This window comes from Trachypithecus francoisi, unplaced genomic scaffold, assembly GCF_009764315.1.
Source record: "Trachypithecus francoisi isolate TF-2019V2 unplaced genomic scaffold, Tfra_2.0 Lachesis_group15, whole genome shotgun sequence".
NCBI lineage: Eukaryota > Metazoa > Chordata > Mammalia > Primates > Cercopithecidae > Trachypithecus > Trachypithecus francoisi.
Window position 1 is genome coordinate 1,578,507 of NW_022681460.1, and position 23,487 is coordinate 1,601,993.

The 23,487-nt window shown below is 41.5% G+C and overlaps 1 long non-coding RNA gene across 1 annotated transcript; it reads right to left on the minus strand.

The window, feature by feature from the left end:
- Positions 1–18,299: 18,299 nt before the first annotated feature.
- Positions 18,300–22,234, minus strand: LOC117097960. The gene is made up of 2 exons (XR_004443113.1): positions 21,875–22,234; positions 18,300–19,002 (listed from the first exon to the last, which is right to left on the minus strand). It is a non-coding gene; the product is annotated as an uncharacterized LOC117097960 (long non-coding RNA).
- Positions 22,235–23,487: the final 1,253 nt, after the last annotated feature.

A 23,487-nucleotide genomic window follows, 5' to 3' on the forward strand; every position in this document is an offset into this window, starting at 1 on the left:
GCATTGTTACAAACAATTCAATTATATTCTCTTAGTTACTTTAAAATTTGCAATTAAACTAAATTATTATTGACTATAGTCCTCCTGTTATGCCTGCAAGTACTAGATCTTATTCATTCTTTCTATGTTTTTTGTACCCATTAACCATCCCCTCCTACCTCCTCACCCCACACACCACTACCCTGCCAAGACTGTGGTAACCATTTTTTCTACTCTCTATCTCTATGAGTTTAATTGTTTTGATTTTTAGATTCCACAAAAAATCGGCCTGTGATGTTTATCTTTCTGTGCCTGTCTTAATTTACTTAATATGATGACCTTCAGTTCCATCCATGGTGTTGCAAATGACAGAATCTCATTTTTCTTTATGGCTGAACAGTACTCCATTGTGTATATGTACCACATTTTCTTTATCCATTCATCTGATAATAAACATTCAGGTTGCTTCCGAATCTTAGCTATTGTAAACAATGCTGCAACAAACATGGTGTGCAGTTGTGTCTTCGATATACTGATTTCTTTTCTTTTGAGTATATACCCACCAGTGGGATTGCTGGATCATATGGTAGCTCTATTTTTAGTTTTTGAGGAACCTCTAAACTGTTCTCCATAGTGGTTGTACTCATTTACATTCCCACCCACAGTGTACAAGGGTTCCTGTTTCTCCACATCCTCATCAGCATGTGTTACTGCCTGACTTTTGTATAAAAGCCATTTTAACTGGGGTGAGATGACAACTTATTGTAGTTTTAATTTGCATTTATCTAATGGTCAATGATGTTGAGTACCTTTTCATATACCTGTTTGTATATCTTGTTTCCAAAAACGTCTATTCAAATATTCTGCCCATTTAAAAATCAGATTATTAGGGTTATTTTTCCCTATAGAGTTGATTAAGTTCTTTACATACTCCCATTATTAATCCCTTGTCAGGTGGGTAGTTGGCTAATATTTTCTCCCACTCTGTGGGTTGTCTCTTCACTTTGTTGATTGTTTCCTTTGCTGTGCAGAAGCTTTTTTTACCTGATGTGATCCCATTTGTCCATATTTGCTTTGGTTGCCTGTGCTTGTGGGGTATCACCCAAAAAATTTTGCCCAGGCCACTGCCCTGATGAGCTTCCTCAATGTTTTTTGTAGTAGTTTCATAGTTTGAGGTCTTGATTTTAAGTCTTTAATCCATTTTTATTTTATTTTTGTATATGATGAGGGATAAGAATCTAGTTTCATGCTTCTGCATATGGATATCAAGTTCTTTCTGCACCATTTATTGAAAAGACTGCCTTTGTCCCAGTGTATGCTTTTGGCACCTTTGTCAAAACATGAGTTCACTGTAGGTGTGTGAATGTGTTTCTGGGTTCTCTATTCTGTTCCATTGGTCTATGTGTCTGTTTTCATGCCAGTACTTTGCCGTTTTGGTTATTATACGTCTGTAGTATAATTTGAAGTCAGGTAATGTGATTCCTCTAGTTTTATTCTTTTTCAGGATAGCTTTGGCTGTTCTGGGTCTTTTGTGATTCCATATAAATTTTGGGACTGTGAAGAATGCCATTGGTATATTCATAGGGATGGCTTTGAATCTGTAGATTGCTTTGGATAGTATGAACATTTTAACAATACTGAGTCTTCCAATCCATGGACATAAACTATTTTTCCATTTTCTTTCTGTCCTCTTCAGTTTATTTCATCGGTGTTTTATAATTTTCATTGTAGAGATCTTTCACTTTTTTGATTAATTCGTAGGCATTTAATTTGATTTGTAGCTATCATAAATGAGATGACTTTCTTACTCTTTTTCAGATTGTTCACTGTTGGCTTATAGGTATGCGACCGTTTTTTGTATATTGATTTTATATCCTGCAACTTTACAAAATTTATCAGTTCTAATAGTTTTTTAGATGGAGTCTTTAGGTTTTTCCAAATATAAGATCATATAACCTGCAAACAAAGATAATTTGACTTCTACCTTTCCAGTTTGGATGCCCTTTATTTCTTTTGCTTATTTGATTGCTCTAGCTAGGAAATCCAGAACAATGTTGAATAACAGTGGTGAAGGTATATCCTTGTCATTTTCCAGATCTAAGAGGAAAGGCTTTCAGTTTTTCCCCATTTAGTATGATACTAGCTGTGGGTCTGTCATATATGTCTTTTATGATGTTGAGATATTTTCCTTCTATATCCACTTTTTTGAGGGTTTTTATCATGAAGAGATGTTGAACTTTATCAGATGTATCTGATAAATACATTTTATCAGATGTATTTCAATCAATGAATACATTGATTGATTGAAATGTATTGAAATGATTGGTTGATTGAAATGATCATATGGTTTTTGTCTTTTATTCTGTCAATACGATGTATCACATTGATTGACTGGAATATGGTAAACCATGCTTGCCTCCCTGGGATACGTCCTACTTGATCAGGATCAATGATCTTTCTTAACATAGTGTTGAATTTTGTTTGCTAGTATTTTGTTGAGAATTTTGGCATCAATATTTATCAGAAATATTGGACTGTGGTTTTTTTTTAGGATGTGTCTTTGTCTGGTTTTGGTATCAAGGTAAAATACTGGCCTTATGGAATGAATTTGGAAGTATCCCCTCCTTTATGTCTTGGAACAGTTTGAGTAGGACTGGTATTAGTTCTTTACATGTTTGGTAGAACGTAGCAGTGAAGTCATCATGTCCTTGGCATTTCCTTACTGAGAGACTTTTTATTGTGGCTTCAATCTCCCTACTTGTTATTGGTCTGTTTTGGATTTCTTTATGGTTCAGTCTTGGCAGCTTGTATATGTCTAAGAATTTATCCATTTCTTCTAGATTTTCCAATTTATTGGCAAATAGTCATTCATAGTGGCCACTAATGGTCCTTTGAATTTCTGTGGTATCAGAATGTCGGATACCACAGAAATTCAATGTCTCCTTTTTTTAATCTCTGGTTTTATTTACTTGGGTCTTCTCTCTCTCTCTCTTTTTGGTCTGGCTAAAGGTTTGTCAATAATTTTATCTTCTGAGAAAACCCAATGTTTTGTTTCATTGTATTTTTTCTTCATTTCAAATTATTTATTCTTCTTCAATCCTTATTTCTTTTCTCCTAATTTTGGGTTCAGTTTGCTCTTGCTTTTGCAGTTCTTTCTTTTTTTTTTTTTGAAATGGAGTCTTGCTCCGTCACCCAGGCTGGAGTGCAGTGGCGCAATCTCGGCTCACTGTAAACTCTGCCTCCCAGGTTCATGCCATTCTCCTGCCTAAGTCTCCTGAGGAGTTGGGACTACAGGTGCCCACCAGCACACCTGGCTAATTTTTTGTATTTTTAGTAGAGATGGGGGTTTCACCATGTTAGCCAGGACAGTCTTAATCTCCTGACCTCGTGATCCACTGGCCTTCACCTCCCAAAGTGCTAGGATAACAGGCATGAGCTGCTGCGCCCAGCTGCTTTTGTAGTTCTTTAAGATGCATCATTGGGTTATTTATTTGAAGCTTTTCTTCTTTAATGATGTAGGCACTTAAGCTATAAATTTCCCTTCTAGTGCTGTTTTCACTGTATCCTGTAGGTTTTGGTATGTTGTGTTTTCATTATTATTTGTCTCAAGAAATTTTTCAATTTCCTTCTAAATTTCTTCATTGACCCACTGGTCATTCAGGAGCATATTACTTAATTTCCTTGTATTTGTACAGTTTCCAAAATTCCTCTTCTTATTATTTTCTAGTTTTATTCCATTGTGGTCAGAAAAGAAGTTTGATATCATTTCAACTGTTAAAAATGTTTTAAGACTTGTTTTGTCACCTAATATATGATCTACCCTTGAGAATGATCCATGTGCTAAGGAGAAGAATGTGTATTCTGAAGCCAATGTAGGAAAAGCTCTGTAAGTATATAAGTCAGTTTTTCCTATAGTGCAGATTAAGTCTGATGTTTCTTTGTTGATTTTCTATCTGGGAGATGTGTCCAATGCTAAAAGTGGGGTGTTGAAGTCTCCAACTATTATTGGGGTCTATCTCTCTCTTTAGTTCCAATAATATTTGCTTTATATATCTGGGTGCTCCAGTGTTGGGTGCTATATATTTATAGTCATTATATCTTCATGCTGAATTGACCTCTTTATCATAATATAATAACATTTTTTGTCTCTTCTTATGATTTTTGTCTTGAAATCTATTTTTTTCTGATTTAAGTATAGCTACTCATATTCTTTTTTGGTTTCCGTTTGCATGGAATAACATTTTCATATACATTATTTTCAGTCTAGGTGTATCTTTTCAGGTGAAGTGTGTTTCTTGTAGGCAACAGGTCATTGGGTTTTGTTTTTTCATCCATTCAGCCACTCTGTGTCTTTTGATTAGAGAGTTTAGTCCATTTACATTTAAGGTTATTATTGATAATTAGGGACTTACTCCTGCCATTTTGTTATTTGTTTTCTGGTTGCTTTGCAATCTTCTCTTTCTTCTTTTCTGTCTGTCTTCCTTTTAGTGTAGGTGATTTTCTCTGGTGGCATGCTTTAATTTCTTGTTTTTTAAAAAAGTTTTTAACTTTGACCCCCTCCTTTTTAACTTTTTGTTGTTTCTCTTTATGTCTTATTGTATTATCCATGTCTTGAAAAGTTGCCATAGTTTTCATTTTTGATTGATTCATCATTTAGTCTTTCTACTTAAGACAAGAGTAGTTTACACACCATTACAGTGTTATATTATTTTGTGTTTTCTGTGTGCTTATTATTGGCAGTGAGTTTTATACTTTCAGATAATTTCTTCTTGCTCATTAACATCCTTTTTTTCAGATTAAAGAACTGTCTTTAGCATTTCTTGTAGGACTGGTTTGGTGTTGATGAAATCCCTCAGCTTTTGCTTGGAAAGGTCTTTATTTCTCCCTCATGCTTGAAGGATATTTTTGCCAGGTATACTATTCTAGGCTAAAAGTTTTTTTTTCCTTCAGCACTTTAAATATGTCATGCTACTCTCTCCTGGCCTGTAAAGATTCCACTGAAAAGTCTTCTGCCAGATGCATTAGAGCTTCATTATATGTTATTTGTTTCTTTTTCTCTTGCTGCTTTTAAAATCCTTTATTTATCCTTGACCTTTGGGAGTCTGATTATTAAATGCCCTGAGACAGTCTTCTTTGAGTTAAATCTGCTTGGTGTTCTATAACCTTCTTGTACTTGAATGTTAATCTATCCCTAGGTTTGGGAAGTTCTCTGATATTATCCCTTTGAATAAACTTCCTACCCCTATGTCTTTCTCTGCCTCTTCTTTAAGCCTGATAATGCTTAGATTTGCCCTTTGGAGGCTTTTTTCTAGATCTTGTAGGGATACTTTATTTTTTTTTATTTTTTCTCCTGTATCTGTGTGTCTTTTCAAATAATGTGTCTTCAAGCTCACTAATTGATCGATTCTGCTATTAAGAGACTCTGATCCTTTCTTCAGCACTTTTCAGTTGCACTTCTCAACTCTAGAATTTCTACTTTTGAATTATTTCAATCTCCTTGTTAAATTTAACTGATAAAATTATGAATTTATTTTCTGTGTTATCTTGAATTTCTTTGAGTTCCCTCAAAAGAGCCATTTTGAATTCTCTGTCTGAAAGGTCATATATATCTGTTTCTCTAGGATTGGTCCCTGGTGCCTTATTTAGTTCATCTGATGAGGTCATGTTTTCCTGGATGGTGTTGATGCTTGTAGATGTTCATCAGTGTCTGGGCATTGAAGAGTTAGATATTTATTGCAGTCTTCACAGTTGGGGCTTATTTGTGTCTTCCCTTCTTGGGAAGGATTTCCAGGGGTTTGAAGGGACTTGGGCCCCAAACCTAATAATGCTGTGGTTTTTGTAGACTCATAGAGGTACTTCCTTGGTGGTCTTAGATAAGATCCAGAAGAATTCTCTGGATTACCTGGCAGAAATTCTTATTCTTTTCCCTTACCTTTCCCCAAACAAATGAAGTTTTTCTCTCTCTCTCTGTTGAGCCACCTGGAACTGGGGGTGGAGTGATATAAGCACCCCTGTGACCACCACCACTGGTACTGTGCTGACTGAAACCTGAAGCTTGCATATCACTGGCTGGTGCCCAAGGCCATTCCCTTCAGGGTAATGAGTTCTCCCAGGCCCTGGGCATGTCCAGAGATGTGCCTGGGAGCCAAGGATTAGAGTAAAACACCTTAGCAATTTACCATATATTCTATTCTACTGTGGCTAAGCTGACTCTCACACTGCAATACAGAGTCTTTCCTGCTTTTCCTCCCCATTCCACAGGCAGAGGAACCTTTCCCTGTGGCCACCACAACCACTGGTCCACAGGGGTTCTGCAAGGCCACCAGTGATGTTCACTTAAAACCCAAAGGCTCTTCCATCAGATTGTGGTGAATGCTTCCAGGCCTGGGATTCACCCTTCAGGGCACTGGGCTTCCCTCTCACTCATGGTAGGTCCAGAAATCCTGCCTTAAAGCCTAGGCCTGGACTCAGGGACCCCAGAGCCTATTGGTCTCTCTAACCTACCGTGTTCGAGCTGATACCTAAGGTGCAAAAGGAAGTCTCCTTCGATTTTCACTCTGCTTTTCTCAAACAGAAGGAATCTTTCACCATAGCCTTCCCAGCTGGGAGTGTGCTGGGTCACTCGTGAAGCCAGCATGTCTCAGAGCCTAAGGCTTACAGTGTAGTCCCTGGGTATTGCTGCTGGTTATTCAGGCACCAAGGCTCTTTAGTCAGCAGATAATAAATCCTGCCAGGACTGGGTCCTTCACCTCAAGGCAGTAGGTTCTTTTTTGGCCCAAAGTGCATCTAGAAATATTCAGGAGATAAGGCCTGGAAGGGAGGTCTCATGACATTGCCCAGTGCCCTATTTTACTGTGGCTGAACTGGTATCCAAAGTGCAAGACAAAGTCCTTTTTAGTCTTCACTCTGCCCTCCTTAAGCAGAAGGAAGGATCATTGTCATTGCTATGAGCTGTGCTGCCTGGGGTTGGGGGCGGCGTGGTGCAAGCACTCCTTTAGCCACCCTAGGTCATGTGTCACCCTAGTCCTCTGGCTCTAAGCCCAGCCTCAGAATTGCAGTCCTAGGAATTACAGTCCTTGTATCCTAGACTACCTTTCAAGTTTATTTAGAACCCTGGAGCACTTCAGCCCACAGTGGAAAAGCTTGCCAAGAAACTCAAGTTCTCACTGCTGGGATGAGCAATTTTCCTCTGGCTAGGGCTGTTCCAAATGCTTCCTCCATGCATCGGTGCTGCTGAGCCCACCATTCTCTGCTGTGACTGGGCAGCACTGAGCTCAGTGTAAGGTTCCCCAGTCGCTGTGCTTTCCCTCCACAGAGTGCCTAAACTCTTTGTGCCACATGGTTGCTGCCAGGGGCTGGAGGATGGTGACAGCCGTCCTCAAGACTGTCGCTGCTGCCCTCCTTCATGCCTTTTTCAGTGATATGAAGTTAAAACCAGATACTGTGATTCCTCACCTGATTTTTGGTTCTCGTGATGGAGCTTTTCTGTGTGCAGATAATTGTTAAAATATGGTGTTCCAAGGCTGGGTGTGGTGGTTCATGCCTGTAATCCCAGCACTTTGGGAGGCTGAGGTTAGCAGATCACTTGAGGCCAGGAGTTCAAGACCAGCCTGGCCAACGTGGCAAAAACCCATCTCTACTAAAAATACAAAAATTAACTCAATGTGGTGCCTCATGCCTGTAATCCCAGCTACTTGGGTGGCTGAGGCACACGAACCACTTGGATCCAGGAGGCAGAGGCTGAAGTGATCCGAAATGACACCACTGCACTGCAGCCTGGGAAACAGAAGAAGACTCTGTCAAACAAACAAACAAACAACAAAAACATGGTATTCCATGGTGTTCCCTCAGGGGATGAATGGTGCAGGTTTCTATTCCATCATCTTGTTCTGCCAGAATTTTTAAATATATGTATATAAAAGCATAGAAATTGCTTTCTCACTAAGAAGAACTTCTAGTGTTTTGTCATGTTTGGTCTATTTTGGGAATATGGATTACATTTTCTGCCGTTTATCTTGGATTCTTTGTATTGAATATATTCTCCTTACTGTTAAGATATGGCACTAAAAATAACTCTCTGATGGTTAATTTTATGTGTCAACTCGAGTGAACCATGGGATGCCCAGGTATTTGGTTAAACATGATACTGGGTGTTCCCACGAGGGTGTTTCAGGAAGACACTGGCATTTGAGTTGAGGACTGGGTGAGGGAGATAGCCCTCCCTAACTTGGGTGGGCATCTTTGATTCCCTGAGAGCCTGAATAGAAGTGAAGCTGGAAGAGGACTGTATTCTCTGCCTGGCTGTTTGAGCTGGAACATCCATCTTCTCTGGGTGTTCCTGGCTCTCAGGCCTTCAGACTCGGACTGGAATCTACACTCTTGGCTCTCTGACTCTAGGCCTTTGAACCTGACCACTGACTGCGAGTCTCCAACTTGCAGACAGAAGATTGTGGGAATTCTCGGCTTCAGTAATCACGTTAGCCAATGTCCCATGATCAATCTCTTTGTCCCTGTGTGCATGTGCATGTGCATCTCCTATTGTCTGTTTCTCAAGAGAGCCCTGGCTGATCCACTCTCTAAAGGTAAGTCAGAAAATGTGTTGTTAGAGCGAGCTAATGATGTCAGAAGAAATTGCCACTCCGGGAACCAACTTCTTTTTAAAGGTTTGTATTTTCTCTGAGCAATAGAAGCTGTTGACATGCTCTGAGAATTAGAAAAAAATAACTGTGCTGAGAAAGACTTGTCTTTTCGTTGCATATGTGTTAAGAAAATAGATAAATACGTTAGTTTTCTCCTTAGATTGAAGTTAACAGAAAAGAAGAACAAAAGAAACCAAGTGTTCTCCCTCTCTATACGAACATGTAATTGCACTTAACCTATATATTTAACAAATGTATTTTAAATTAAATGGCAAATATTTACTGGGCATCAACTATGCACTCATATTCAAATTGCTTATAATTTAATTGGGGAAATATAGCTATATGCAAATCAAATCACAAGATAATATTATGTCATATTGAAATGGGAAATTTTCCTTGACCCCTTCATGGACCTTGAGATTGAGGTGCCTCACTTAGCCTGCAGCTCTCAACTGCTCAAGGGAGGGTGTTTTGGTCCATTTTCACACTGCTGATAAAGACATACCCAAGACCAGGCAATTTACAAAAGAAAGAGGTTTAATTGGACTTACAGTTCCACGTGGCTTGGTGAGGCCTCACATCCTGGCAGAAGGCAAGGAGAAGCAAATCACATCTTATGTGGATAGTGGCAGGGAAATAGAGAGTTTGTGCAGAGAAACTCTTGTTTTTGTTTTTGTTTTTTTGAGACGGAGTCTTGCTCTGTCGCCCAGGCTGGAGTGCAGTGGGGCAATCTCGGCTCACTGCAAGCTCCGTCTCCTAGGTTCACGCCATTCTCCTGCCTCAGCCTCCCGTGTAGCTGGGACTACAGGCACCTGACACCGTGCCTGGCTAATTTTTGTATTTCTAGTAGAGACAAAGTTTCACCATGTTAGCCAGGATGATCTGGATCTCCTGACCTCGTGATCCACCCGTCTGGGCCTGCCGAAGTGCTGGGATTACAGGCGTGAGCCACCGTGCCTGGCAAAACTCTTGTTTTTAAAGCTATCAGATCTGATGAGACCCAGTCAGTATCACAAGAACAGCACGGGAAAGACCCGCCCCTAGGATTCAGTCATCTCTCACCGAGTCCCTCCCACAACACGAGAGAATTATGGGAGTTACAAGATGAGATTTGGGTAAGGACACAGAGCCAAATGATATCAGCAGGTGTGCACACAGGTGAATGGGTGCAGGAGCCAGAGCCAGCACTTTTGGGTGCCAGTGGGAGAAAAACTTCATGTGGCCCTGAACTGAACCAGTGTCTAGGGGGTACCCACAATCCCTGAAGCCCTAGAGGATGTGTGTTACAATGTCCTCTTTTAGCTTTGCCATCCACGGAGGCTTTGGCGTTAACAGTTCGGCATAGGGTCAGTGTGACAGCCTTTTGAATCCATACCCGAGTCCTTTTTCAACGTCCAGGAGGAATGAGGTCGCACAAACAAATTGAATGGTGGTGAATGCAGAGGATTGTATTGCCGATGAAAGTGGGTCTCCGTGGAAAAGAAAGCTGGAAGGGGGATGGGGTGGGAAGGTGATGCTCCCCTGGAGTTTGGCCATCTCTAGCTGGACTCTTCTCTAAAGTCCTACCACCGAGCCATCCCTCGGAAGTCAAGCTGCTTCTCTCTGATGTCTGGCTTCTTTATTTCTCTCCTTCTCTCTGCCCTCTGCCACTCAGGCCAGAGGTTTTAATGGGCACAGAATGGGGAGCAGGGTGGGCCATGCATGATTTTGGAAAAGGCACAATTTGAGCAGGAAAACAGGGATGTAATGTTCTCACTAGGCCACACTTACAAGGTTGAGGGTGAGGCATCGCCAGGGACCCCACCCTTTTCTGCCTAGAATTTCTCTGCCTTCTGACCCTGTCATTCCCCTACCCCCAACCCGAACAGTCACATCTAACTGCCATTAGAATATAGATGATGATCAGTCTTAGCTGCTTTCTGGGGACAGTGGACATTGTTTTGGGGAGAATGGCAGTCAGATTCCTCCCAGAGGTCTACCTAAGGGTCCCTGGCAAAAATCATCTGAAGCTTTGGTTGCCTGACTATTTGGAGCTTCATGGCCTCTAGGCAAGAAGAAACACGTTTTACAAAGTTAAGTATGTAAGATTAAGTATATGTATTATACAAAAGGGGTTAAAAGGAAAGACCTGAGTATCAAAGATTACAGAAATAACAAGTGAAACATGATAATCAATCTGAAAACAGCACTGTACCCCATGATACAGAACAGAACAAAGGTAAAAACAGCAATCATTGGCAAGACTATAGAGGATATCCATGGAAGATTAATTGTTAACACTTATCTTTTGTGATTTTCAGCTTGAGATCACCAGTCTCTTCACTTTGGTACTTTGGGTGCTCTTCTGGGTTGATGGAGGTGACTGCATTGGCCTCCCAGGCCTTTACTCAGGCATAAGGGATCCAAGAGTCTATTCCAGTGACCTTCACTGCAGTAGGAGTAGAAAGAAGTACAGTGTAAGATTCCTTCCAACCTGAGCTTAGAGAAGGAGAAAGGGAACGTCGTACCTTTAGCAGTACCAGATCTCCTGGGTGAATAGAAGTGGCTCTGGTTCATGGGATTGGGCCTCTGACAGATATTGTAGTTCCTGTTGGAAACGAGCTAAAAAAAGTTATGTGTTTAATAAAGTCAGAAGTTTCTTGGTCTAGCAAGAAATAATTGGTGAGAAAAGGCTGTCCGTACATCATTTCAAAGACACTTAAACCCAGCTTTGAAGGAGTGTTTCTAATACATAGTAGGGCTGTGCAGAGAAGGGTAGTCCTGTGGACATAAGTCTCCTGAGACTGTTTCCTGGGGTGCCTTTGGATAATACAATGTATCTTTTCCACCTTTCCTGAGGATTGTGGTCTCCAAACACAGAAGTGCTGTATGCGATGGTACTGTATGCCTAGTGCCTTTGAGACGCCCTGGGTGACAGCCGCCTTGAACGAGGGGTCGTTATTACTCTGGAGGTACTTAGAAAGTCTAACATGAGGAATTACGTTATTAATTATACTTCTATCACCTGAGAGGCTTTATCTGTTCAACATGGAAATGCTTCTACCTAGTTAGTGAAGGGATCTATCCATACTAAGAGAGTGGATGCCCCTGGCCTTTGACATGTGGGTGAAATCCATCTGCCAGTCTTCCACTGGGTAGCCTCCTGTCTTTTGAGTTCCTGGGGGAGGAAGCCATCAGTTGAGAGGATTATTTTTAAGGCAAGCCTCACAAGCATTAACAACTTGTTTAACCGTTTGTATGAGATTTTTACCTGAGAACAATCTCTGGGCCAATTGATAGGTTTTGTTCTTACCTAGGTGGAAGGCCTGATGAAGGCTTTGAAGGACTTTCCATTTGTTGGCAACTGGTAGATAAAACTTGCTGTGCTTCCATTGTAGCTGCCCGGAGGACTGAATGGTGTATCCCTGAGAGGTGGCCCCTTCTATTTCCTCAGGAGACTATTGAGTTTTTATTTCCCTGGTTGGACCTTCTCAGATGAGTGGACCTTCAAGTGGGTCAGAGACCTGGGGCCCCCTTGCTACTGATTTAGCTGCTTGGTCTGCCAACCTATTTCCCTCAGCCACTTCATCCCTCCTTTTTCAGTGGCCTTTTCAGTGTATAACTGTCACTTCCCATGGGAGGAAAACCAAGGATACTAGTCCATTAGTTTTCTGATGGCATTTAATGGGAGACCCATTAGCTGTGAGGAAGTTCCTCTCTTTCCAGTCCGCGGCAGGGCATGCAGATTAGGAAATTGTACTTAGAATCAGTATGAATGTTGACTGCTTTCCCTTTGCTTAATGCAAGCACCGCATGAGGGCGATGAGTTCGGCTAATTGAGCACTCGTGCCTGAGGAGAGAGGTGTGCTCTCAGCAGTATCACTCAGGGTAACTATTGCATACCCTACTTTATAGGTCCCTTGTTCTACAAAACAACTTCTGTCCATAAAGAGAATCCAGTCTGGGAGTTTCCTTGAGATTCTACCTCAAAGGAGGGAGGAAGGTGGCTGGATTTAGGGAGGGACAGGTTCTTAATTGGAGTGCAGCTTCCTCTAATAGCAGAGCTTGATATCTGAGGGGATGGTTGTCCATTAGCCAGAGACTCTCTTTAAAAGACAGCAGTCTTGCCATATTATGTGGAATGTAAGCAGTGAAGTTATACCCTATGGTTAACTTAGTAGCCTCTGGTACCAACAAGGCTACTGCTGAAACCGCCCAGAGGCAAGTTGGCCATCTTTTAGCTACCAAATCAAGCTCCTTACTTAGGTAGCCTACAGGCTGCTGGGCTGGACTTTGGGCCTGCGTTAGAACTCCCAGTGCTATTCTTTTTCTTTCTAACACATAAAGATTAAACATCTTCCCTGTGGGGAGACTAAGGGCTGGTGCCTTAAGCAAGGCTTGTTTTAGTTGGTCAAAGGCCTTTCTAGCCTCTGGACCCCAAATTAGACAGTGAATTTTAGCTGCCTGAGTCTCCTTTATTAGGTGGTATAAGGGCTGAACTATTTCACCATACCCAGATATCCATAGTCTGCAGAATCCTGTAATGCCTAAGAATCCCCTTAGTTGCTTGAGGGTTTCGGGGAGGGGAAAGGAGGAGATGGCCTTAATCCTTTTTTCACCAAATGCTCTAGTCCCCTCTGACAAGACCAGGCCTAGGTACTTCACTGAAGCTGGCAGAGCTGAGCTTTAGGTTTTTTTTTAAACCTTATATCCTCTATTAGCCAAAAATTAAGAAGAGCCTTACTGCCCTCCTGAGAGATTTCCTCAGAGCACAGAGGAGAATGTCATCTACATATTATAAAACTTTAACCCGAGGATAAAGGAACTCGGAGAGGTCTCTTGACAATGTCTGCCCAAACAATTGGGGGCTATCTAAGAATCCCTGAGATAACACTGTCCAAGTTAACTGGGTGGTTTGGTTAGAGGGATCCTCAAATGCAAATAAATACTGAGAGTTGAGGTGTAATGGTATGCAGAAGAAGGCATCCTTTAGATCCATGACTCTGAACCATTTAGTTCCCTCGGTTATTTGGGCTAGCAGAGTATATGGATTGGGAACCGCCAGGTGAAAGGAGGCAGAGGTCCCAAAGTAGCCTCCATTCTCTGCTGGGTTTTTGTACCCCCAGTATCAGGATATTACAAGGAATGCTGCAGGGTTTGAGGACGCCCTGCAACCTTAAGTTATCAATGATGGCTTCTAGTCCTTTCCTAACTTCTGATTTCAGGGGATATTGTTTCTGGTTATGAAAGTAGGTGGGATCTTTAAGATGGACCCACACAGGTATGGTGGTTGTGGCTTGGCCAGTCTTCCCTTGAATTGCCCAAACTTCTGGGTTAGTATTGATTTCCTCTAGGGGGAGACAAAGAGTTTGTCATGGCCCATCAGGATGGTCGTCCCAATATGGGCCAGAATATCCCTGCTCAACAGAGAGGTTGGGCTTTCAGGCATAATTAGAAAGGCATGGGTGAACAAGAGATCTCCCCAGCTACAACTAAGAGCTTGGAAAAAAGTCAGGTTAAAGGACTTCCTGAGACACCCCTCATGGTTGTGCTAAGGTTGGAACAGGGGTCTGGATTGGAGAGGGGAACCAAGAGACCAGCCCCAGTGTCCAAAAGGAAGTCCACTTTCCTCTCTTCGATTTCCAGAATTACCCAGGGCTCCTGGATGGTAATGGTGGTCTGGACCACTGGAGCTGGGGAGAGGAGCCCCAGGACCCATCAGTTCGGCTGCTGGACCATTTGGGAGATTGGTTCTAGACCCAGTGACCAGTGTCCCTGGGGAGAGTCAACCTTCCAGTGGTCCCCATTGCAGATTGGACAGGGTTGGAGTGGCTTCCTCATGCTGCCTAGGCAATCCTTAAGATACCCCAGCTTAGCTGGGCGCGGTGGCTCAAGCCTGTAATCCCAACACTTTGGGAGGCCGAAATGGGTGGATCACGAGGTCAGGAGATCGAGACCATCCTGGCTAACACGGTGAAACCCCGTCTCTACTAAAAAATACAAAAAACTAGCCAGGCGAGGTGGCGGGCGCCTGTAGTCCCAGCTACTCGGGAGGCTGAGGCAGGAGAATGGCCTGAACCTGGGAGGCGGAGCTTGCAGTGAGCTGAGATCCGGCCACTGCACTCCAGCCTGGGCAACAGAGCGAGACTCTGTCTCAAAAAAAAAAAAAAAAATGAACAGTTTTTAAACACCTTCATGTTAATCAGGTAGTCTTGATTTAAAAACTAAAACAAAGACAATATTTATGTAAAGTGTAAACAAAAGCAAAGCAAAACATAATAAAAACAAACACAGGACACTAATGTTTAAAAATCTTAGTTAAAGAAAAGTCAGGAAATTTCCCTCTCAATTTCTTTCGAAATGCCAAGGATGGGGCAGAAGTTTACATCAGTGGTCTGAGATACAAAATATGCACCAAATAATCCCGTTGAATTTTGGCTCATGGGTTTTGGGTAACTGAGTCTTACTGATTTCTTGTTTTTGTTGTTTCTAATTGGGTAAAACACAGAAAAGTTAGCCCTTTCTTGTGCCAGACTCTGTAACTCAAGATGCAGGAGAGAAATGCATGAGCTGAAAAGGATGGTTCTAAGAAAAATCTCTTCATCACTCTAAGAATACTCAATAAAATAGATGTGAATGTTTCAGGAATGTCTCAGTAAAGCAGGTAATGAAATTGTAAAACTATTCTGAAACATGTAGTTAGAGTGATTTATCAGGTACAACTTCATACATTGGTAAATTCGTACTTTATGTTGCCTTCTGCTTATGTGAATTATCAATTGTCCACTTACCTAAAATATTATTCTATGTACTATTTAGTTTTTTTAATTTATTTTTTTGTATGAGGCAAAATTAAGTTTTTGGCACACACTTCTGTACATTTTGACATGCATACAGTCATATTTCCGACATTCCTCCTATGTATAGCTCATTGATGTTCTGTCACTGATTGTGTGTATGTGTGTATATCAGCTTTATTATTATGTAATTGACGTGCTTTATAGTTCACTCATTAAAAGTATGCAATGCAATGGTTCTTAGTATATTCACAGAATATTGCCCAATTTTAGGCTGCTTTCATAACTTCAAAATGAAATTCCGTACCCATTAAAATCACCTCTTTCCCCCAAACCCCCAGCCCTAGGCAACCACTAATCTATTTTCTGTATCTACAGATGAGGCTGCACTGAACATTGTATATAAATGGAATCATACAATCTGTGTCCTTTTATGACTTATTTATTTCACTTAGTGATATAGTTTGCCTGTGTCCTCACCCAAAATCTCATCTTGAATTTTAATCCCCATAATCCTCATGTGCGAAGGAGAGATCAGGTGGAGGTCATTGGATCGTGGGCGATTTTCCCCCATGCTGTTCTCATGATAGTGAATGAGTTCTCACCAGATCTCATGGTTTTATAAGTGTTTGGCAAGTTCCTCCTTCAGTCATTCTCCTTCCCGCTTCCTGTGAAGAAGGTACCTTGCTTCCCCTTTGCCTTCCACCATGATTATAAGTTCCCTGAGGCCTCCCCAGTCACGCCGAACTTTGAGTCAATTAAACCTCTTTCCTTCATAAATTACCCAGTTTCTGGCAGTTCTTTTTAGCATAATGTGTTCATGCATGTTGCAGCATTTATCAGTATTTTATTACTTTTATTTGGCAAATAATACTCCAATTGATGGATAGATCTCATTCTGATTTTCCAGTGATGGTCACTTGCGGTTATTTCCACCTCATTTGGCTGTTGTGAATAATAATGCTAAGAACATTTGGATACATTTTTCCGTGTATTTTTTAGGCACAAACCTAGATGTGAAATATATGGGTCATAGGCAATTTTATGCTTAACCTTTTGAGGAACTTCTTAATTCTTTTCAAAGCTGATTCATGGTTTTATGTTCCTGCCAGTGATGCATGAGATTTCCATTATCTCCAAATTCTCATCAATACCTGGTCTTATTTAATGGGGATATGGGTGAATTAATATCTTTTTGTGATTTTAATTTGCATTTCCTTGATGGCTAATGACACTGACACTTTTTCATGTGCTTATTAAGTTCACATGTGTATCTTCCTGAGTCTATTCAGATCACTTGCCTATTTTAATTATTATTTGCCTTTTTATTATTACATTTAAGAGTTCTTTATATATTCTGTATATACTCCCATTATCAGACAGATTTTTCTCCCATTTTCTGAGTTCACTGATCTCTGGAATCTTTAAATTTGTGTTATTTGTCAAATTTGAAATGTTTCAGCCATTACTTCTTCAAGTTTTATTCTGGAAAAATTTCTTTTTTTATTTCCCTCTCAGACCTCAATAACATGAACATTAGATACTTGATATTATTTCACAGGTCCATGAAACGCCATTTATGCACTTGTCTAGTATTTTTTTTTTCTGTTTGCTATTTAAACTGAATATTTTCTATTGCCTATTTTAACTTTCACAAACTTTTTTCTTTGCTATCTTCATTCTGCAAAAAAGCCCATTTAAGAAATTACTGCACTTACTGTATTTTTTATTCCAATTTTTTTGGTTCTTTTTAATAATTTCTACCTCTGGCAAGCATGCCTACATTATATGGATTTCAATAGTTTTCACTCTTACTTAATAAAACATGGTAAAAATAGCTGCTTTACAAGTCTTTTTTGGATAATTCCATCTGGGTTGTCTCTGAGCTAATGTCTGCTGATTGTCTTTTCTGTTAAGTTATTGAAATCATCCTGGTAATTTTTTTGATAAGAAACTCTGATTATATTTTGGGGATTTAAAATATTTGATAAGAAACTGTGGGAACTGTTAAAAGTCTCTGGAAAATTTTAAGTATATTTGTTTGCTAACTTTCGCAGGCAATCTATGAATTAGGTTCAGATTATACATCCCAATTCACCTTGTGCTGCTTGCATTTCCAAAGTGAGTTAAATTTTCAAAGCCTTAGCTATTCTATTCAGGTCCTCCTGAAGTGTGCACCATGCTGTGCCGGCAATCTATGAATTAGGCCCTGGAGTGTTCAATCCTGTCATTTAGTTCTAACATCCTTTGCTGTGCTGCTTCAGGTCAGACCCAGGCATGCACAGCTTTGCAGTGAGCCCAGAACTTGAACATAGATTAAGGGGAGCCCTCTCCAGATACCTCCTCTCTGAAACTTTCCTCACACTCCATGGTGACTAGGGGCACTTTTTTCTTGTCCTCTTGTTAAAAGTCTGGGATCCTTGCCGTTAGGCACCATCACTGTTCTTATAAGATTTGAAGAACAAATCTCCCTTCATGTTCCAGGGGCTCATTGTCAAATTGTCACAGTTCCCAAGTTTACGCCAGTGAGAGAAACTTCTACCATGATTTTATAAAATAGCCTTTCACAGTCTCCTTAAAATCCTATTATCTTTACCTTATTATGCCAACTCAGATAATAAAAGAGACACAGGAAACGTGTCTGGTGTTTTCCAGACCAAGATGCTTATCCTATCACAACTGACCAAACTAGACTACACCTAATCCCATAACGTGCCTCCAAAATTCTAAAAAACACATATATATTTGTATTTGTATGTACATGTGTATAATGGGAAAAATACAGGCTTTCATCTTTTTTTCTCAGAAGGGAAAGGTGTTTATATATTTTAAGTATTATAAACAAACAAAAAACCCAATGTGTAATACATGTTTACTCACAGCTGGTATTTCTTTTTTTTTCCTTTTTCAGATGGAGTCTTGCTCTGTCACCCAGGCTGTAGTGCAGTGGCATGATCTCGGCTCACTGCAACCTCTGCCCTTTGGGTTCGAATGATTCTCCGGCGTTCGCCTTCTGAGTAGCTGGGATTACAGGTGCCTGCCACCACACCTGGCTAATTTTTGTATTTTTAGTAGAGACAGGGTTTCATCATGTTGGCCAGGTTGGTCTCAAACTCCTGATCTTAAGTGATCTGCCTGCCTCAGCCTCCCAAAAGGTTGGGATTACAGATGTGAGCCACCGCACCCAGCCACAGCTGGTATTTCTGAAGTTTTTGTCAGCTAATGGAAGAGGAACAGTCTGGATGTGTTTTACTACCCTCTTTGCACTTAATGCTAATTTTAATGTTACATGACATTTGTATTAGTCATCCTATTCACTTGATTATTAAAATTCTCCTCTGCTGAGGTCACCCGTTGATGAGCACTCACATGGGATCCAAATATCTTCCCAGTTTTTGATCACTCAGAGAGATCCATCCAAATACCTCTTCCCTAAATTTCTTTGTCACCAATTTTTCAATTATGCTTCTTCCAAGTCCCTGCCCATCCAGCCAAACCATTGACTATAGTCCATGGATCCGTATATAAGTCCAGTGTGTTTGCTACTTCTTGCTCACTGGGTCCATCAGCATAAGGTCATCAATGCAATGGACCAGTGTGATATCCTGTGGAAAGGAAAAGTGATCAGGATCCCTGCAAACAAGATTAGGACACAAAGTTGGAGAGTTGATATACCCACGAGGTATGACAGTGCCCACTTCTGCCGGCAATCTATGAATTAGGTTCAGATTGTACATCCCAATTCACCTTGTGCTGCTTGCATTTCCAAAGTGAAATGCATATTGTTGGTCTTACCTGCTAAAGACAAATGGCTTCTGGTGGGCCTTATGGACAGGAATGGAGAAATATGTGTTTGCCAAATTAATGGCTGCATACCAGGTACCAGGATGTGTGTTAATTTGTTCAAGCAATGAAACTACATGTGGTACAGCAGCTGCACTTGGAGTCACCACTTGGTTAAGCTTACGATAATCCACTGTCATTATCTAAGATCCATCTGTCTTCTGCACAGGCCAAATGGGAGAGTTCAACGGGGCCATGGTGGGAATCACCACCTCTGTGTCTGTCAAGTCCTTGATGGTGGTGCTAATCTTTGTAATCCCTCCAGGGATATGATATTGTTTTTGATTTACTATTTTTCTGGGTAGAGGCAGTTCTCATGGCTCTACTGGTTCATTTGGCCTTTCTCACCATAGTAGCCCTCACTCTACCAGTCAGGGAGCCCTTGTGGGGATTCTGTCAGCTGCTAAGTTTATCTACGCCAATTCTGCATTCTGGCACTGGGGAAGTGACCACAGGATGAGTCCGGTAACCCACTGGACCCACTGTAAGTCAGACCTGAGCTGAACCTCCATCAATTACCCGACTTCCGTAAGCCCGTACTTTAACTGGAAAACCACAATGACATTTTGGATCCCTGGAATCAACATCAGCTCAGAGCCAGGGTCCAGGAATTTCTGAGAGATATGATCAGTTCCCTTTCCCCAGTGCACAGTTACCCTGGTAAAAGGCCAGGGTAGGATGGGAGAAAAATTAACAGTATAAGCTCTCAGTAGCGTAGCAGGATCCTTCCTCAAGGGGACCTGGCCTGTCTTTCATTCAAGAGGTTCTGGGTCTGAAAACTGGTTCAAGTCTGGAAATTGACTGAGGGATCATGATTCTCTCTTTTTATAATTCAAATTAGTCTTTTGTTTACTCGACCTGGAAGTTTTCTGCTTACACAAATTAAGTAAGAATCAAGGCTTCCTATTAATTTTACTTCTAAGAATACTGTGATTAATTAGTCAATGCCAGAGCTCTACATGAATTAGACTCTTCTGATTTCTGCTTTGTCTCTGCTGTCCATTACAGTAGCTACACCCACCTTGCCTTTGATGGTTGAGTGCCACCCCTTAGCCCCTGCCATCTTGGGATCCAATTATTCACACTGTGTTTAAGTTTTCTAATTGAGTGACTGTCGTTCCCACTGTAAGATCCAGCATATAGAGAAGAGCAATCACAGATCTTCAAGGAGGTAGGTGATCCTCACAAACCTGTTTTGCAAGGTATTGGTGAAGGGTATGTCTTCTGGACACTCCCAGTTGAGGTAAGGTAGGTCTAAAGTGACTAATCCATTCCACCATCCCAATCTCACTAAGCCTTTGAATCTCTTCCTCTACATTAAACCAAGGGAGATCAGGCATTTCCATCTTGCTCATAGTGGGCCATTTTTTGATCCATATTTCAGCTAACCAAGCAAATAAACTATTAGAACCTTTTTTTAATTCCCTGAACTGCAACAGTAAATACAGAATCCCTGCTTAGTGGGCTCATATCAATAAATTCAGTTTAATCCAACGTCATGTTCCTTCCCCCATTATCCCACACCCTTAATATCCATTCCCATGTCTGTTCTCCAGATTCCTTACATATATTAGAAAACCCAAAAAGTTCTTTCAGAGTGTACTGCACCTCCTTTTGGGTGACACTCTGAATCTCACCTGTAGAGTCTCACGGGACTTTAGTTATAGGTAGACTTTAGTCTATAGTTACAGAAGCAAACAGGGGTGTTGGGTGTTGGTCCTGAGGAGAATAAGTGTTGTCTTGTCTGGCAACTGCCCCAGGGGAGGCTGTCACTGTTGCCTCAGGCAACAGAGGGTTAATCTCCTCAAACAAAGGTGGAAAGGCTGATGGCAGCATGAGTAGGGGAGGGGATGTTGCCACCACTGGGGGTGGAGAGGCTGTTTCCTCTGGCAAGAAAAGGGTCATCATAATTTAGAAGCTCAGTGTCCCCAGCTTCATCAGTGTCCTCCCACACATCCCCATTTCAAGTTGCAACGTCCTATTCTTTTCCAATCCATGCCCTCACTGTAACAATAGACACCTGGCAAGGCTGAGTGTGTACCTTTCATTGCAGGTCAGCCATTGGTATGGTAAGAGCTTGCGTCTGAGTTTCCACAATTTTTGCCCCTTGTCTACAGGAGATAAGACTCTCCACTCAGGGAAATCTTAGAAGATTTGAGGCTTGGTATGTGCTTTTGGAGTCTGGAGTTGGAATCCCTGATATCATCTGGTTTTTTTCATCACTTTGACCAGTGAACTTAGAAGCAATTAACCAACTTCATTATCTTCCTTGGTTCTCCACATATGTTTGAAGGTATTATGTATAGAGTCACTAAACTCCTTGCCTCTCAAGAGCAGTGAATCAGGAGTATCAGGTGCATTTATTTTGTATAACTTTCTAAACAGTTCATGCCAAGGACTATCAGTCTTCTCCATTTTATTAGAAGTAAAGTCATTGGCATTTTTGGATCTAATCAGATTAAGCAGCCAACTTCAGGAACTCTCAAACCAACTAATAAATTCATCCTTAAAATTCAGTTCCTCTAGAACCACTCCTGGTACCAAAATCTGTATTAGTCAGAGTTCTCTAGAAAGACAGAGCTAATAGGATAGATGTTTACATGAAGTGGGGCTTATGAAGAAGTATTGACTCACATGATCAAGGTGAAGTCCTCAGTGGGCCATCTGCAAGCTGAGGAGTGAGGAAGCCAGTCTGATTCCCAAAACCTTAAAAGTAGGGAAGCCAACAGTGCAGCCTTCAGTCTATGGCCAAAGGCCTGAGAGCCCCTGGCAAGCCACTGGTGTAAGTCTGAGTCCAAAACCTGAAGCACCCGGAGTCCAGAGTTGGAGGGCAGGAAGCATCCAGCGTGGAAGAAATATGAAGGTTGGAACACTTAGCAAGTCTGCTCCTCCACCTTCTTTTGCCTGAATTGTTCAGCAGTACTGGCAGCCGAGGGGATGGTGCCCACCCAGACTGAGGGTGGGTCCGCCTCTCCCAGTCCATTGACTCAAATGTTAATCTCCTTTGGCAACACCCTCACAGACGTATCCAGGAACAATACTTTGCATCCTTCAATCCAATCAAGTTGTCAATTAATATTAACCATCACAAGGTTTCTCTGTGTGAATTAATATTGCTTTACACAGTGTAAGATCTTGCCAGAGAAAATATAATTAGCATTTAACACCAAGATATTAAAAAATGAATAAAAGATGTTCAAAGTCCATATAATTCCTTAAAGTTTACAACACATGCATGGGAAGCACCTAAAGAATTTGCTGTAGATTTGTAGAGACAGTGCAGGAATCCAACAGCTTCTTTATGATTTTTACTGGGCAGTTCCAGCTACATTTCTAAAATGTCTACTCAGACAGCTCAGCTTAATTCTTAAACATCACAGGTGACCAGTGTTCCACTATCTGAGTCCAACTTAGCTTTCCATAAAAACTTTCCAGCTATTTCCCTATGTGAATTTTTTTGGTCTTCCCCCAACACCACTTTTAACCAACACCTCTCCATGGGAGCTGGTTATTTTTTTGTGTAGAAAATTAATTCCTTTGGAAGAGCATGCAGCCTCTGGAAGGCTGGCTATGGAATGGTGCAGGCTGAGGCAGATACCACTTTAGTTGCCAAAACAGGCCCAGAGCCCAGTGATCAGAGGTGAGCACATGACCAGGGAGGCCACACCCAGCATCCCTCTTGTGCCTTGCTCACACCTGTTTCCCCTCCTGGAAAGCCTCCTGCCTCCACTTCCCTGCTCAGTTCTAGTTCACACCCGGGAGTCAGCGGGGACTCAGGCCTCTCTCTGTTAGGAGGACAGGCTGTCGATTATCCCCATCGCTCTGAGCATTTTTGGCCGTCCTCACTGAGCCTTCCCTCTTTCCCGTGGTGCTTCTGTGTGCTTCCACTCTTGGTGAGTTAGGAAATCTGGGCCACTACTCTCACTTCTGTCCCTGGAGGCCCCTCCCTCAGATCATTTTTTGGAGGTAGGAAGCTTCTAGAAGCTAAATGGTGAGCTGAGAGGGATCACATGGACCCTCTGTCTCTGGACTGTGACTCTTCAGCAGAAATCCCCAAGAGCAATCCAGCGCCTTAATCCCTTTATCTCAGTATACAGATTCATAAGAAACCCTGGAGTCGAGCTGGTAGTTAGCAGCGTGACCACAGGGGTTAGCTACGGTCAGCTCATACACCGAGCGGTTGTTATTCATGCTCTACTACTTGGGTCAGTTGCCTCACATTGTTCCGGATTGTTAATGCTATAAGA